This window comes from Schistocerca americana, chromosome 3, assembly GCF_021461395.2.
Source record: "Schistocerca americana isolate TAMUIC-IGC-003095 chromosome 3, iqSchAmer2.1, whole genome shotgun sequence".
NCBI lineage: Eukaryota > Metazoa > Arthropoda > Insecta > Orthoptera > Acrididae > Schistocerca > Schistocerca americana.
Window position 1 is genome coordinate 598,869,922 of NC_060121.1, and position 13,635 is coordinate 598,883,556.

Sequence of the window (13,635 nt, forward strand, 5' to 3'; positions counted from 1 at the left end):
AATTTAATCCAGAAGACAAATGCTAAGTATTGACAAATGGCGAGTATCCATTAAAGTGGGTGGATACACATGATGAGACTGAAAATATGCAATTACCACCACAAGAGTGTTTTGTATCCAAATTAAGTGGTAACAGAATAAGCAAATAAAGGTATAAATTTATTCAACCTATGGGGAATCATTTTGGACTTAAAAACTTTAGTGAATATTAAGTTCTGTATTTAAAATTATATACTCTTTTATTACATGATGTATTTGCAAACTTTAGACGGATGTGTTATAAGAACTACAGGCTCAACCCAAGATATTATGTGATTACCCCACATTTAGCAAGCAATGCATTGTTAAAAACAACCACACAAGAAATTGAGTTATATACAGACCAGGGTATGTATTATTTAATGCTCAAGGTTATTAGAGGTGGTATTAGTATGATTCATAACCCATATGCTATTGCAGAGAATTGTCACCTTTACAATTCAAAACATGATAAGGATATTAAACTATCAGAAAAAAAGCTGAAGAAAAAGGTATATACAATTCCAAAATACATATTAGTTTTGTACTGTATCTCGATGCAAATAACTTATATGAATGGGCCAAGTCTAGAAAATTACCCATTAAAGATTGTAAGTGGATGACACAAGAAGATATAGAATATGTTAAAAATAATATAATGAATATTGATGATGAAATCGACGTAGGATAATAACTAGTAGTTGATCTTAAAATACCAGAGCATCTAGATGATACATGTAATGATTATACATCTGTCCCAGAACATTATACACCAAACACAGATGAGCTGTCAGAGTTCCAAAAATGTGTAGTTACTGGAGGTTTAGAATCAAAACTGTCAGATAAAAATAAGAAGCTCATGTGTACTCTGATTAATAAAGCACAGTACATAGTTGATTACAGAATGCTTAAAGAGTATATTAACTAATATACATAACTGATATATATATATATATATATATATATATATATATATATATATATATATATAAAGGTACAAAGTGTACATAAAAGGAGTGAATGATAAAAATACAAAACTTAGACAAGAAGTTAAAAATAAGTCTGACAAGGAATTTTTCAAATTTATGTATAACAGCATTTTTGGTAATCAGATGGAAGATGTTAGAGATGAAACTAATGTTCATCCTGTAGAAGCACCTGATAAATATCTAAAATGTGAAAACTCGAAAATGTTTCAGTATAGAAATATTATTCATGAAGATCTTATGTTGGTGCGTCAAAGAAACATGGTGGATTCTGAGTACTATAGTTATCAATTTTACTATAGATAACTGAAAAATAAATATAAAGTTATTGCTGATAGACACAGATTAATTCATAATTTATGTTGACACTGAAGATCTTTCTGAAGATATGAAACGATAGATAGACTTCTTTGATAAAGGTGGCTGTCCAAACGATTTCCCAATAGACATACCTAGAATTAATTTAAAAAATACCCAGTTTATATAAGGATGACATTAATGGTGTACCAATTAGACAGTTCATTGGATTAAGATCGAAAATGTATATGTTTGGAATGGGTGATCAAGGAAAAACGTATTTAAAGGAGTAAAGAAAATAAATGTTGAGCACTTCAGATTTGATATCTGGAAAGAAAAAATATATAATCGATAGATTTGCACATCTTAGCTACAGTCATCATGAAATTAAAAAGTTTCCTGTTATAAATTTTGTTTAAGCACTCAAGCACTTAAACAAAATCTTATTACATTACTAGAATATATCAAAAAACAACACTTCAAAATAGATGAACCATATGAAATTACAGATTGTGAAATTGTAAATACAAAACCTGGTCATGAAGCACAAATTACTATCAATAATAAACACAGATTATATTTACCAGACAGATGTAGCAAAAAGTTAGCTAATCATTCGATCCATACAATTGTTTTACATAAAACTAAAATACTATTCAAAGGTGAAAAGGAAATACTTGGAAACCTGATCAAACATGATATAGAGGTCATATAATTTTTCCTTATCACTGAAATTAATATTCGAAGGTGATATTGAATTTACTGTATTTCATGGTCTTTTGAAGAATGATTTAGAACGAAAATTGTATGAACTAGTCACCAAAGAAAAAACTTTTGACTATCCTTCAATAAAACATTTACATTAAAATTTCAGTCTGATTGGGGCTTTACTTTGATGCAATTACTGCTTGCAGGTGGAGACAGATATATAAAATCTATAGAAAGGAAGAGGAAGATGTCGGTAACCCCAGGCATAATGAAGTATTTGTATATAATCGAGCTAAATCTGAAGGTCCTTATGGAATTTGGGAACATGACGATTCTGGTGTATATATTGAAAAATTACGTCAAGATGGAAATAAATTTACATTATTTATTGTATCCTAAAAGGATATAAATATTTTAATATAAATAAATTATGTCTTTAGCTAAGATACCTGAAACTATATTAAAATATGAATATAATGGAGTAATTGAAGAGTTAATAATACAACCTGGTGAATATAAAGTAAAAATACTTAAAGAATATATCAATTCAAAGATTCCATTTTGCTCAAACAATATTAAAATTGTAAAAAGTACGAAATATGAAGTTTTTGGAATTAGATTACCACTTAGATTACTTTTTGCAGAAGATAATTCAATAGCAAGTATACTTGGATTTTATAAAGTAGTAGAAATCAGTTCTATGAAATTTTTAATGAAAATTAGCTTTTTTAATAATCTGTGGTGGTATTCCTGTTTATATAGAAGCCAAAAAGCATTCAGTTGAATATGATGGCAATGGTGCTTGAGATACCATATAATTTATTTAGATAGTCCTGCCCCTATGAATTATGGACCTTGTCGTTGGTGGGGAGGCTTGTGTGCCTGAACGATACAGATAGCAGTACTGTAGGTGCAACCAGAATGGAGGGGTATCTGTTGAGAAGCCAGAGAAACGTGTTGTTCCTGAAGTGGGGCAGCAGCCTTTTCAGTAGTTGCAGGGGCAACAGTCTGGATGACTGACTGATCTGGCCTTGTAACACTAACTAAAATGACCTTGCTGTTCTGTTACTGCGAACAGCTGAAACCAAAGGGAAACTACAGCTGTAATTTTTCCCATGGGCATGCAGCTTTACTGTATGATTAAATGATGATGGCGTCCTCTTGGGTAAAATATTCTGGAGGTAAAATAGTCCCCCATTTGGATCTCCAGGAGGGGACTACTCAAGAGGATGTTGTTATCAGGAGAAAGAAAACTGGCGTTCTACGGATCGGAGCGTGGATTGTCAGATCCCTTAATCGGGCAGGTAGGTTAGAAAATTTAAAAAGGGAAATCGATAGGTTAAAGCTAGATATAGTAGGAATTAGTGAAGTTTGTTGGCAGGAGGAAGAAGACATTTGATCAGGTGAATACAGGGTTATAAATACAAAGTCAAATAGGGGTAATGCAAGAGTAGGTTTAATAATGAATAAAAAAATAGGAGTGCGGGTTAGCTACTACAAACAGTGTAGTGAACGCATTATTGTGGCCAAGATAGACACAAAACCCATGCCTACTACAGTAGTACAAGTTTGTATGCCAACTAGCTCTGCAGATGACAAAGAAATTGATGAAATGTATGATGAGATAAAAGAAATTATTCAGGTAGTGAAGGAAGACGAAAATTTAATAGTCATGGGTGACTGGAATTCAAGAGTAGGAAAAGGGAGAGAAGGAAACATAGTAGGTGAGTATGGATTAGGCTTAAGAAATGAAAGAGGGAGCCACCTGGTAGAATTTTGCGCAGAGCATAATTTAATCATAGCTAACACTTGGTTCAAGAATCATAAAAGAAGGTTGTATACATGGAAGAAGCCTGGATATACTGACAGGTATAAGATAGATTATATAATGGTAAGACAGAGATTTAGGAACCCGGTTTTAAATTGTAAGACATTTCCAGGTGCAGATGTGGACTCTGGCCGCAATCTATTGGTTATGACCTGTAGATTAAAACTGAAAAAACTGCAAAAAGGTGGTAATTTAAGGAGATGGGACCTGCATAAACATAAAGAACCAGAGGTTGTACAGAGTTTCAGGGAGAGCATAAGGGAACACCTGACAGGAATGGGGGAAAGAAATACAGTGAAGAAGAATGGGTAGCTTTGAGGGATGAAATAGTGACGGCAGCAGCGGATCAAATAGATAAAAAGACGAGGGCTAGCAGAAACCCTTGGGTAACAGAAGAAATATAGAATTTAATTGATGAAAGGAGAAAATATAAAAACGCAGTAAATGAAGCAGGCAAAAAGAATACAAACGTCTCAGAAATGAGATCGACAGGCAGTGCAAAATGGCTAAGCAGGGATGGCTAGAGGACAAATGTAAGGATGTAGAGGCTTATCTCACTAGGGGTAAGATAGATACAGCCAACAGGAAAATTAAAGAGACCTTTGGAGAAAAGAGAGCCACTTGTATGAATATCAAGAGCTCAGATGGAAACCCTGTTCTAAGCAAAGAGGGGAAAGCAGAAAGGTGGAAGGAGTATATAGAGGGGCTATACAAGGACGATGTGCTTGTGGACAATATTATGGAAGTGGAAGAGGATGTAGATGAAGATGAAATGGGAGATACGATACTGCATGAAGAGTTTGACAGAGCACTGAAAGACCTAAGTCGAAACGAGGCCCCGGGAGTAGATAACATTCCATTATCACTACTGACAGCCTTGGGAGAGCCAGTCCTGACAAAAATCTACCATCTGGTGAGCAAGATGTACGAGACAGGCGAAATACCCTCAGACTTCAAGAAGAATTTAATAATTCCAATCCCAAAGAAAGCAGGTGTTGACAGATGTGAAAATTATCGAAATATCAGTTTAATAAGTCACAGCTGCAAAATACTAACGCGAATTCTTTACAGACGAATGGAAAAAGTGATAGAAACTGACCTCGGCGAAGATCAGTTCGGATTCCATAGAAATGTTGGAACACTCAAGGCAATACTGACCCCAAGACTTATCTTAGAAGAAAGATTAAGGAAAGGCAAACCTACGTTTCTAGAATTTATAGACTTAGAGAAAGCTTTTGACAATGTTGATTGGAATTCTCTCTTTCAAATTCTGAAGGTGGCAGGGTAAAATACAGGGAGCGAAAGGTTATTTACAATTTTAACAGAAATCAGACGGCAGTTATACGAGTCAAGGGGTATGAAAGAGAAGCAGTGGTTGGGAAGGGAGTGAGACAGGGTTGTAGCCTATCCCCGATGTTATTCAATCTGTATATTGAGCAAGCAAGAAAGGAAACAAAACAAAAATTCGGAGTAGCAATTAAAATCCATGGAGAAGTAATAACAACTTTGAGGTTCGGCAATGACATTGTAATTCTGTCAGAGACAGCAAAGGACTTGGAAGAGCAGTTGAATGGAATGGACAGTGTCTTGAAAGGAGGACATAAGATGAACATCAACGAAAGCAAAACAAGGATAATGGAATGTAATCTAATTAAGTCGGGTGATGCTGAGGGAATTAGATTAGGAAATGAGACACTTAAAGTAGTAAAGGAGTTTTGCTATTTGGGGAGCAAAATAACTGATGATGGTCGAAGTAGAGAGGATATAAAATGTAGACTGGCAATGGCAAGGAAAGCGTTTCTGAAGAAGAAAAATTTGTTAACATTGAGTACAGATTTAAATCTCAAGAAGTCGGTTCTGAAAGTATTTGTGTGGATGTGAAACGTGGACGATAAATAGTTTAGACAAGAAGAGAATAGAAGCTTTCGAAAAGTGGTGCTACAGAAGTATGTTGAAGATTAGATGGATAGATCACATAACTAATGAGGAGGTATTGAATAGAATTGGGGAGAAGAGGAGCTTGTGGCACAACTTGACTAGAGGAAGGGATCGGTTGGTAGGACATGTTCTGAGACATCGAAGGATCACCAATTTAGTATTGGAGGGCAGCGTGGAGGGTAAAAATCGTAGAGGGAGACCAAGAGACGAATACACTGAGCAGATTCAGAAGGATGTAGGCTGCAGTTGGTACTGGGAGATGAAGAAGCTTGCACGGGATAGAGTAGCATGGAGAGCTGCATCAAACCAATCTCAGGACTGAAGACCACAACAACACTCTTTACTATTCCTTTTCAACACTTTTAGGAACATATATAATCAGTGTAATAAAGGTTTTAGAAATTAGCGCATTAATCCATTGAATGGCGCTTTTTAATTAATATTTTCAACAGTTTTATTACAAAATTGAGCAATGTTTGTAATTTTTGATATTTCTGGAGATTTTATTCCAGTTTTCATAGTATTTTTAGTAAAATAGTGCAGTTTTGTGTTTTTATTATTTTTAGAGATTTTAAGTCAATTTTCGTAGTATTTTTAATAAAACTGATCAGTTTCAATAATCTGTGCCGATATTCCTGTATATATATACCACTGTTAGATGTTAAGAAATTTCACTGATTGTGGCATTGGGATAATTATTGTTGTTGTGAAAGACAAGAATAGAACAAAAATAATATTGAGAGACAACACTGTATTCTTAAATACTTGGCCTATGTGGAAAGTATGGTCCAATCGCTCTGATATGGAAACCGCTGTGGAAATCAAAAATGTTTTTTTTGTGACATTTAGCTACACCTTCCAACTAGTTCTGTACATAGCCGTCACTTAGGCATCTTTCATAACATTGTACCAACTTTCCAATAGCATTGGCATGGAAGGTGGTTTCCGTTTCGGGCCCGAATGGACCTTATTTTCCGAATAGCACTCGTATTATGACTATACATATCATGTGTGATGATGTCCCTTTCGGTTCGAAAGCAATAACAACGGTATTTTTTCAATAAACAATATTAACATCTGTGAGTTTTTTCACCTTTTGTAAGAATTAACTAGTATCCTCAAATAGTCGCGGTTTCAGTAAGTCTTTTTTGATAAAACAGCAAATTGAAATATTTAGCGAATCTGAGGCCAAATGCATCTAGATATTTGTTGAACCATACCACCAACAGCTTCTATAAAAACCTTTATTCTGTAACCTAAGTAGTTCACCATTACTACAAGAAGGTTTTCAATTACATACACCATTTTCCATCACACTTCGCATAACACCAAAAAACACAAATTGAACAATCTCTAAATTTTGTGTCTTTAGTGTGGAGCCCGTCTGCTTTTCGCCTTGTGTTCTATCACTGACACATTAATACGAAGTTGTCCTGTCTTATTCAAAGAGGCATGCATGTACACAAACTGGTATCGATGGTGCACTGTCTTGCATAGCTCTTTGACCTAGCTGCATGTGTGACAACTACTTCTGTACATAGTTGTCACTCCGACTTAGACATCTTTCATAGCATTATACCAATTTTCCAATAGCGTCGATAGGGAAGGTGGTTTCCATTTCTATGGTTTTCAGCATCCAATCGCTTTGTTAACCTGCTTGGTGTGGCCACCTTAGTCTTGTGTTTTCAGGATGAATAAACCCACTCCAGTTCTACTTGACAAACCCTTTATTTGGATAAAATCGAACACACGACTCGGGTTTAAGGATGTAATCCCATGTTCAAGCGCAATAAAAAAATTAATTAACAATAAAATAACCCTACAAATATGAATATCAGGCTACTTGTATGGGACCTTTTGATGATGATTATTTTATGGAAAGATCCCTCTTAGTTTTCTACGTTGTTTTGTAATTTCTGAAGGTGGGATTTAGGCCTGCATCCATAAACCCGGGTCGTGTGTAGGACTTTATCCAAATAAAGCATTTGTCAAATACAACTGGAGAGTAAGTATTCATCACGAATAATTTTGGCGACATTTGTGGATATCTCGCAAAGTTTACATTATTCGTACGTCTCAGTTCTGCTTGGTCACGCGGAAGCCGATAGTTTTCGCTTCATATTGACCTGAGATCGCTACACGTTATGCATTGCGAATATAATGGGCTGCATTCATGTAGGTCGAACTTGTTTTTCTGATGTCGTGGTTACACACACAGTAAATCTTTTGCTTTACTTGGCATCCTGATTGAAAACGGAACTTCTATGTGGTCAGGTTTGTGTCGCGTGTCGATGTCCACCGGAATATTCATGTGCTGTATTGCCATCCATTACAATACTAAATTGTAAACTTCCTCTCATTAAGTAACAAGTTATCTTGGATTCTTTGACATCACTGTTTTATATATCCCATAAGTGATCCATTCCGTTCGGACGGAGTATGAATTTCGATGTTAATTAATGAATGTCAGTGTACGTCTGCATATTATGCCAAAGGACTGGTTTTTCTGATAGAGGAAGTTATCAGTAAATCTTGTGTCTGTAAGCCCGTTTTTTTTAACAGTCCTCTGTTTTTGTCGCAACCAAGCGCTTTTGTAAGATCAGAGCCTGAAACAGATCATATTACGATTCCATGTCCTGCTCAATTCTACCACCACTCAAAAATATTTTGCACATTTCCCAATGGTTCAAATGGTTCAAATGGCTCTGAGCACTATGCGACTTAACTTCTGAGGTCATCAGTCGCCTAGAGCTTAGAACTAATTAAACCTAACTAACCTAAGGACATCACGCACAGCCATGCCCGAGGCAGGATTCGAACCTGCGACCGTAGCGGTCGCCCGGTTCCAGACTGTAGCGCCTAGAACCGCACGGCCACTCCGGCCGGCACATTTCCCAATACCACGAAAAATATTGAGCAGACTCTGCGCATCATTACACTAAAAAGTCAGATCACGCGACACAACTACTCGCGAAATTCGCAAACACTTAGAAAAAACATTTGACGACCGCCAAATACAGATAAAAAGACGGTGTTCTCTTCTTCAGGGAAACAGTATGAGCACTGAAAATGGATACTACTAGGGCCTGTACTTTACGTCATTTGCAGCAGTTTTAGGTAAGTAATCATACAGTAGACCGATAGTAAATGAACCAGAACAGCTACCACTCGCAACAGATTCAGGTTTCAGCCAGTGTGCAGATAAAAGATCTTTTTTTGTTCAGACATTAGTGTTTTTGTTTTAATGTAAGGTTTACAGTTGCCTCAAATTACAGGAATTACACACACATGTGAAATCACGGACACTCTATTACAAGGCGATCATTATTACACTAAGAGCTCATAATCTGTGCTCTTATTACGTCAATCATTTTTTAAGAAATAGGGATCTGTTACCACATGTAAATATTTCATTATGATACTCAGGAGTCCGTTTACATTTGCACTTGCAAAGGTTAACTGTCACCTCTAGATAAGTAATAAATACGTAAGAGTTACTAGAAGGTCTGCCCGAAACAAATGTAGTCTAAACAGTTGTAAATAGTTCAGACTTTGATTTGAATGGTAAAATAATAGAGCTCGACAGTTAGCTTTCAAGTTCTATTGTCCATTTCAAGTTTTTGCTTTTATACAAAGTGAACAGAAAATTAATATACTATCCATACAGATTCTTTAAATTATTTCTTGTGCCTGATGATTATTAAAAATAGAAGCTCGTACTAGGAACAAAAATTTTCATAGCAGTTGTTCGTAGTAGAATATGACTTTAGGCAAATTTAATTGTGTTGAAAAATTACTACCAGTAAGCTGTTACGCAGGTATTTGAACAGTGCATCTCAAATATTATGCATTAATGAGCAGAAATACGTAATACGACGACCGGCTTAATTGCTTGTCGGCCCATCTCTAGGACACTCCACAATAGCTATCCTGTGCGGCATGCATTCGAAAAGTCTTTGGAAGGTTTTCAGAGATTTATGGCTACAGATGCCTACCCACAGGTCACGCAGTTCCCACAAATAATGCGATGCTGATTTGTGGTTGTGGAGCTGGTACCCGATTGCGTCCCAGATGTATTCATTTGGGGTCAGATAAGGAGCATCGGGTAGTCAAGCATGAAGCGATGCAGGCGGTTAAAGGCGCTGCAGTCTGGAACCGCAAGACCGCTACGGTCGCAGGTTCGAATCCTGCCTCGGGCATGGATGTTTGTGATGTCCTTAGGTTAGTTAGGTTTAACTAGTTCTAAGTTCTAGGGGACTAATGACCTCAGCAGTTGAGTCCCATAGTGCTCAGACCCATTTGAACCAAACCATTTTTGATGCAGGCGGCCCACAGGAATGTTCAAACCGTCCATAGCTCTCATGGTGCCTTTGTTTACTTCCACACAGTGCATGGAAGTCAAGGTGGACGTTACCATTTGGCCTGCGTCCATGGCTCGGTGCATGTTTCACAATGACGGCGTTTCCGGAAGCGACCGCCGACCTTGTATAATGGGAAAATTTATTCATGCGACTAGGCGATAGGTTTCCATCGATCCCCGATCCAGTGTCGACGACTCCGTGCCCACTAAAACCGTCACTGACTATGTCGTCCGGTGGATGGAAATACATAAGTGCGCCTACTGTAGAGTCCCTAGCTGAGCAGCATGTGCTCACCGGTGAGCTCCGAAACACTTGTGCCTACACTAGTGTTGTACTCTGTCGTCTTACCCACCAACAGTCGCCGCCTATCCTGCTTTACAGAGTGGGAAATCCCCACTTTCCCAGGCACAGGTCCGTAACAGTCTGACCTCTGTCGAGGTCGCTGGTGTCAGTGGATTTCCACGTTTGCAGCGCGTATTGTCGTCAGAATTATTCGCCATTCGATTGTCCCGGTTGTGGAGCTCTTACTCCTAAAAAAAAATTTAAGAATCATTCCCTAGAACTGAAGATCACATGATCTGTGTTATTACAGTGTGTCTTGTGTGAACCACCGCTACATGGTGCCTTAAATGAAAATCCCTATCGAATTTACCAGAATAAAACCCATGACTGACTGCTGTCAGTAATGTTCTGCGGCTCCAAGTATCGCAAAGATCCAAAGAATACCAAGTGATAAAACAAGAAATTGAGTAATGTCTCGGTTCCACTTAGGAATTTAAAAAAGAAAAAAATGCACACTCTGCAAACTGATTGAAAATAGAATGGTCTCACTGTATTTAATTTTCTAAAGGAAACAACAGACTACTGCATTAACGAGAAATTATATACTGCCCAGTCACACTAAGGTGAACTCCTATAAAAATAGCATGAACAACCACCTTTAGCAGCACGGACTGCTGAAAGACATTCAGGAAGACGTCGATAGGTTCTGGAAGGACCGACAGGGATCTAGAGCCGTGCCGATACGAGCGTCTTGGCCAACTGCTCTAGGTTTCCCAGTTGAGGATTCATAATGTGTACAACCCAACCGAGGTGGTCCCATTTCCTCAATTAAGTATAAATCCAGGGAGTCTGGTGGCTAGGGGAATACAGTAAACTCAGTCTAGTGCTCTTCGGACCACACACATACACTGCGAGCCCTGTGACACGTTGCATTGTCCTGTTGGTAGGTGCCACCACGCCGAGGAAAATCAAACTGCAGTTAGGGGTGGGCATGTTTCCCAAGGATAGCTGCGCACTTGTTTTGATCCACTGTGACCTCCGGGATGTTGAGATCAGTCAGGAATGCCCTCTGGGATAGACCCTTCCAATGTCTGTTGCAGGGTGTTCGCTTTCAACATTTCTTATCTTATACGCCAACAGTCATTTGTCCGATGGAGCATAAAATGTGATTCATCTGAAAAGGCCACCTTTTGCCACGCAGTTTATGTCCAGTTGCGGTATTGGCGACCTAATTCCAGCCTTCGTCAGGCATGAACAGCAGTCGGTATGGATTCATGAACTAGGTGGCTGCTGCAGAAGCCCATTCGTAGCAACGTTCACTGAATGATCTTTGCGGAGGCCATTGGTTCAAGTGGACGGTCAGTTGCTCAGTAGTTGCACGTCCATTCACCCGAAAACATCTCCACAGCCGTACTTTACCCCTGTCATCTATGGCTAGGGGTACACCAGAGTTATCTCGGCGCCGCTTTTGGACAGCGCCGTCTTGCCATCCAGGCGAACACTTTACAAACTTTAACGTTTCGGAAATGCTTGCACAATTGGCCTGAAAGCCAATGAACATGCTTCTTTTGGACGTCAGGTACATCGCACCGTTTTTGCGTTTCTTCCAATAACACTACACCTTGTAGTAATAACTTCGTAACAGTCCTTAAAAATATTATTGTTATCTATAGTAGTTCTAGCCTGGAGTAACTGCAAACTTCTCAATACAAAACGGATATAGTGCTAAGAGTATCAAATTTCTTTAAAACTCAAATCAATGTACAAAATGAAGCTAACACTGCGAGAAGATACAAAAAATTGTGGAAGACTGTGTAGAGACAGCTCAACAAGGTCTGTTCATCTGAGCGGCTCCGAAAGTTAATGATACAACAAAACGCCAGAAATGGTAACCAAATCAAGCAACGTAAGTTCGGCTTTAAAGTGAGCAAGTAATATGCTGCTTAGGATATGGGACCTGTTACCGCATTTGCATCATTATATTTCCCCAAAATCAGAAATTGTGCGTCTACGTAAAAAAAAAAAAAAAAAAAAAAGTGAGAGAGAGAGAGAGAGAGAGAGAGAGAGAGAGAGAGATATGGAGGAGGTCACTCAGTCGTGTTAACAATGGTCAGATGGACGCGAAAATCGCTTATTTCGTGAAAAAAATGAAAGAACACTGCAGGAACTTTCCACTCTTGGCTTACAAAAAACAGTTAAGAGGTTGGTGGTGGAGCGGAGCTACACTGCGCCAAGGAGATTGGCGGGGAGACTCGGTTTGACGGAGCGAAAGCAACGGGACTCCCCGAAATGGTGAGGTGCCATCTCTTCCTTTGACCGCATTCAGCTACTCACCGGAGATATCAGTGGCGGCATGGCAACTTCTGCTGAGGGCTGAGAGACGTCGACAGTGGCAACAAAAGCACAAAATGTATCGCAGCCTTACTTCCTCGCAAAATGCCCAGCATCCAAGGGATATTCGCCATTTCTTATGACATTCACTGACCGCCAGCAGCCGACAAAGAGGACACAGAGGCCACACCGGGAGGAAACCTTCTCAGTGAGAAGTTTTCCTTGTAGCAAACGTGCCGAGTAAAAAAAAGTGTGTGAAATCTTATTGGACTTAGCTGCTAAGGGCATCAGTCCCTAAGCTTACACACTACTTAACCTAAATTATCCTAAGGACAAACACACACACCCATGCCCAAGGGAGGACTCGAATCTCCACACAGTCCATGACTGCAGCACCTTAGACCGCTCGGCCAGTCCCGCGTGCCGCGTGCCGAGTACTTTGCAAAGTTAACCACTAAATAAAACTTCCTGGCAGATTAGAGCTGTGTGCCGGACCGAGACTCGAACTCGGGACCTTTGCCTTTCACGGGCAAGTGCTCTACCAACTGAGCTACCCAAGCACGACTCACGCCCCGTCCTCACAGCTTTACTTCTGCCAGTACCTCGTCTCCTACCTTCCAAACTTTACAGAAGCTCTCCTGCGAACCTTGCAGAACTAGCACTCCTGAAAGAAAGGATATTGTGGAGACATGGCTTAGCCACAGCCTGGGGGATGTTTCCAGAATGAGATTTTGACTCTGCAGCGGAGTGTGTGCTGATATGAAACTTCCTGGCAGATTAAAACTGTGTGCCCGACCGAGACTCGAACTCGGGACCTTTGCCTTTCGCGAAGAGCACTTGCCCGCGAAAGGCAAAGGTCACGAGTTCGAGTCTCGGTGCAGCACAC

General features: G+C 39.0%; 1 non-coding gene across 1 annotated transcript; it reads right to left on the reverse strand.

The window, feature by feature from the left end:
* Positions 1 to 13,235: 13,235 nt before the first annotated feature.
* On the reverse strand, positions 13,236 to 13,310 carry Trnas-uga. Its single transcript has one exon. It is a non-coding gene; the product is annotated as a tRNA-Ser (tRNA).
* Positions 13,311 to 13,635: the final 325 nt, after the last annotated feature.